We start from the raw sequence: 5,203 nt of genomic DNA on the forward strand, positions 1-5,203 counted from the left end.
ATAATGTAGGGATGCACTAATATTAAAATTATCATAATGGTAGGCCAATCATTATTTGCATGTGACTGATAACCGACAATTGTCAAATATTGAAATGATATGCTATTTTGTAAAAATAAGTGAATTTAGGCATCACAACATAATAATGTAAATGAAAAATGGATATTTATTCCGATTTTTGCCAAAGATTTCTAGCAAGGTTAGTGTTTAGATTAACTTTAAGTGAGCATTCGATGAAGACAAAGGTAATCTAAATGTGAAAATAAGAGAGATGAGCATGCACAGTTATTTGGCTAATAATGACTGGTTCTTATAAATTAAAAAAAATCCAGCTAATAACCAATATTGTGCATCCCTGACATTCCAAACATTTCAAGGTTTGCCAGGTGTCATATATTGTCCTTAAGTGTTGTATGAGCAAATGTTCAAATTTCAGTAAAAAAAAAAAAAAAAAAAGCAAGGACACTTTAAATTGACCAAAACGCTGACATTAAAGACATTTATAATGTTATAAAAGCTTTCTGTTTCAAATAAATGCTGTTCTTTTGACGGTTGTTCTTCGTATCACGGTTTACACAAATATATCAAGCAGCACAACTGTTTTCAACATTGATAATAATAAGAAATGTTTATAATATTATGATTTCTGAAGGATCACGTGACACTGAAGACTGGAGTAAAGGATGTTGAAAATTCAGCTTTGCCATCACAGGAATAAATTATATTTTAAAACATTTTCAGTTAGAAAGCAGGTATTTTAACAATATTACTGTTTTACTGATTTTTTTATCAAATAAATGCAGCCTTCATATTATTATGACTATTATCATAAATCTCATCAACCCCAAGCTATTGAACAGAACTGTAATTCTGTAATTAAATGATTGTGATTTTGCATTCATCGCTAAATGATTTTGTATATATGGCAGAATGCACCGTGAACATGTATGGTAGAATGCATTGTGGACATTGTGAATTATATTGTTGGTTTCCTTTCCAAAATGACACTTCAAACAAGTCCAAATAGAGCTGATCTCGGCCCCCTCTAGCCCTCCTTGTAATTCGAAAACTAGGTGAAGGCATTATTGCTCTGCTTGCATCCTCTTGAGAAATACCCCTCCTTTTGGAATGACAACAGCAGCGTGCATATGCCTGAGTCGATACTCTTTTATATGTAAATATACTGTTAGAAATAATAAGCTTAAGTAAAATGAAATGAAATCAAGGTTGAACAAATGGAGTGGAAGATTTACCACAATACAACATTCAGTTCATTATGTGTTGTTCTGAATAGCCCAACAAATTAGAATCTTACAGTCAGGATGACATAAATACAATATAATCTTATTTTTGCATATGCAGCATAAGACACCCCCGACACAGAGAAGGAAAGACCCTAGACTTTGAAATGCTAATAGGTTAGATCATTACCCAGCCGATGCTGACAGATGACTGGGTTTGCGGATGCATTTGCAACATGTTCTCTGTGTTTCAGAGACATTAACGAGCCCATTCTGATGGTCTTCCAGCCTTTTTTACTTGTTAGTGCACATATTATTAACAAAGTTGAGATGCCTTATTATTAGAAAGTATCACACGATTCCCCCCCCCCCCATTAATCGCCCTTTTTCCCAGTCCTTCATTCAGCCATCTGTTTGAGACAACGGCATAAAATATGCACGTTAGTTATAACTATTGCAAGGTGACTAAGAAGTTGCAACAAAAACAGTATGATAAGGGGGAGCTGAGTGAAGACAAACTCACAATCAGTTCTGTAATCCAAATACACAGCTTCTATTTGGTTCTAGAAACATGGTGAGCTGTTGCTGTGTCTCAAGTGCCCCCTGCTGGCAACAAGGAACATTTTGTCTGCAACATGATTAGAGTGACAACAAACATGCTACATGTAAACAAATAAAATGAGAGAGAACGTGAAAAAATGGTCTCATCCGAGGTCAGTAGTCTCCACTCTGCTGAGCCATCAGGATCACACCGTCCCCTGGATTCATTATGGGACATCCCTGAGTTCACCTGTCTTCACATCCAGTCCTCCATGTGGAACTGAGGCCGGACAAAGATTTATGTGTGGAAACTATGCAATCCCTCCCTACTGAGCTTTCTTTCTTCTCCATTCTCTTGCTCAAAGAGATGATAAATTCTTGGAGGTGCTCAAAGGCTCTACTGGCGCAGAACCCCCTGTCAGGTGTAGGGCATCTCATTTGCAAACTGAACCAAGTTGGTGTTATGATGGCGTCAACATATAATATACTCTCCAAGCCGAGGTTCATAAAACGGGAGGAGCCAGCTGTCTAGATCTCTCCTTAAACCCAAATATGATGGAACCCCCCTCCAAGCTTAACCCTCATCTCACTAGCAGTAATCTATCACATATTCTGCTGGACCCATAATAAAGTTGTGCTAGATGTTATGGCGCCTGGGGAATGTCTTCATCTATACATGCCTCGCAGTATATTTCTGGCAAATGGCGGAATCTCATATGGAAGAGTACGGCAGGTAAGTCTCCTCGCTCACTGGCCACGGATGAATGGGGTTGTAGACCAGAGCATTAAATCATGACAGTAGTAGCATGGCTAAGTGCTGAGTGTGAACACAGGTCAGCAGGCCAAGAGAGAAGTGTTTTTATACAGCAGGAAAGGACTTTATTGAATGATTCATCAAGCGACTGGCATAGAAGCAGGGCTAATATAGGCTCTTATCATGCTCCATGGATGGTCAGTCTTCCACAGCAGCTTTAAACCAAACCTGCTGCTTTTGCAATTATGAAAATGGCAGAGTGCAAGCATAAACAACACGTTATTTACCTCATAGTGGATTCGATGCAGTGTTTTCTGCACCGCTTTCCAGCAGAGCCGCTCCCCCAGCTGCTGAATATACAGCGCCATAGCAAAAATAAACCATATTTTACCTGATGTGAGTTACCAAGCAGTCTGTTGTCTGTTTCCAATGCAATAAAAAGGACTCGTCCTGTAAAATAATAATTATTAATTGAGTTGTTGTCGCAGGCTGCATGTGACAACAACCATGAAGCGCATCCTCACAAACATATGAATCGCCTAGGCCTGTTCTTTTAAGTGAATCGAGAACATTCAGTGCGACCCATAGATATATAAACATAAATCCACATTATTGGTTGTTTCCATGGGTCGCTATATGCAAGCCATCAGCCATGTTGGAACACCAGCCCTTGAATACTCAAGAGCAAGATGACTGTGCGTCTTAAGTAGATGATTTTGCTAAACTAACACAATACAACAAAACTGAGGCGTCAGCGAATACAACATTAAAAAGTTACCATAGTATAAAACCTGTCAAATTTAGATAATACATATAAAACACAAACCAACACATTCTCACATGTAAAAAAGGTGATCCCAATTCTTCTGGAATGTACACCTCAGCGGTTTCACAACCAGAAGCTACGCAATGTTAGGGCATCATTGATTCTTACTGCGAATGACGACAAGCTGACCATTCCAAGATGGCGGGCGCACAGACGTGTCTGGAGCGGTCGAATGTATATCTACGTATGCATATCTATGGTGCGACCAGTGTAGTGAGATTCCCGAACAAATCTGCTCTCATGATCCAGTTCTTTTTAGTGAATCAAAAACACACAGCATGACCAGTCTGATTTCCGAACGAATGAATCTTATGAACTGGTTCTTGTTAGTGAATCAAAAACATACAACGGGACCAGTGTAATGACTCATACGACCCGGTTCTTTAAGAATCAAAAACTTTGTAATTCCGACTAATGACTTATGAACTAACTCTCATATTAGTGAATCAAAAACCTACAATTGCAATCTGATTTCCGAGAAAATTACTTTTCTGAGCTGTTTCTTTTAACGAATCCAAAATGTGCCTAGTGATTCAGAAACAAATAACTCTTATGAGCATGCTCTTTTTTGTTAAATCAAAAACTGCATGATTCCCAAATGAATGACCCGGTTCTTTTAATGAAGAGTTCGAAAAGATAAATTTCCGGTTTGAATCAGTCGACGAATTCTTTACTAAAATAAATCGATCAGGGATACATTTCTCAAAAGCATCATAATCTTAAAGGGATACTCCACTTTTTTTGGAAATAGGCTCATTTTACAACTCCCCCAGAGTTAAACAGTTGAGTTTTACCGTTTTCGAATCCATTCAGCCGATCTCCGGGTCTGGCGGTACCACTTTTAGCATAGCTTAGCATAGATCATTGAATCGGACAGGACCATTAGCATCTCTCTCAAAAAAATGACCAAAGAGTTTCGATATTTTTCCTATTTAAACCTTGACTCTTCTGTAGTTACATCGTGTACTAAGACCGACGGAAAATGAAAAGTTGCGATTTTCTAGGCTGATATGGCTAGGAACTATACTCTCATTCCTGCGTAATAATCAAGAAACTTTGCTGCCGTACCATGAGTCCAGCAGGTGTAATGATATGACGCAGCGCCTGAAAATAGGTCTAATAGGTTAGACAAACTTAGTCCCGGTCACGTTGGAAGTTACCGAGCTGGGGACTATTTTCAGGCGCTGCGTTAGTATAGTTCAGGCGCTAGTATAGTTCAGGCGCTAGTATAGTTCCTAGCCATATCAGCCTAGAAAATCGCAACTTTACATTTTCCGTCGGTCTTAGTACACGATGCAACTACAGAAGAGTCAAGTTTTAAATAGGAAAAATATCGAAACTCTTTGGTTATTTTTTTGAGAGAGATGCTAATGGTCCTGTCCGATTCAATGATCTATGCTAAGCTATGCTAAAAGTGGTTCCGCCAGACCCGGAGTTCGGCTGAATGGATTCGAAAACGGTAAAACTCAACTGTTTAACTCTGGGGGAGTTGTAAAATGAGCCTATTTCCAAAAAAAGTGGAGTATCCCTGTAAGTAGATCGTTGAACCATTGGCACCAATGGTCTCTATGATCAACTTAGCTCACAATGGTTTTGAGTAACTGAATCAACATCTGTCTCACATAATGAACTTCGAACTGTCAGTCGAAATGAAGCAATTTTTTTCTTTTTGTAAAACATACTGTACATTCTAATTTTAAACATAGATTTAAACATATCGTTAAACATACATTTGCAACAGAGTTTGTAATAAATGAAGGAATATGCTTCGCGTGTCTGTATAGCCTACAGTATATAGCTATACAACAGAATTCTGTAGGAAAGTAGGATTCTGTAGGATTT

This window comes from Rutilus rutilus (assembly GCF_951802725.1).
Source record: "Rutilus rutilus genome assembly, chromosome: 11".
NCBI lineage: Eukaryota > Metazoa > Chordata > Actinopteri > Cypriniformes > Leuciscidae > Rutilus > Rutilus rutilus.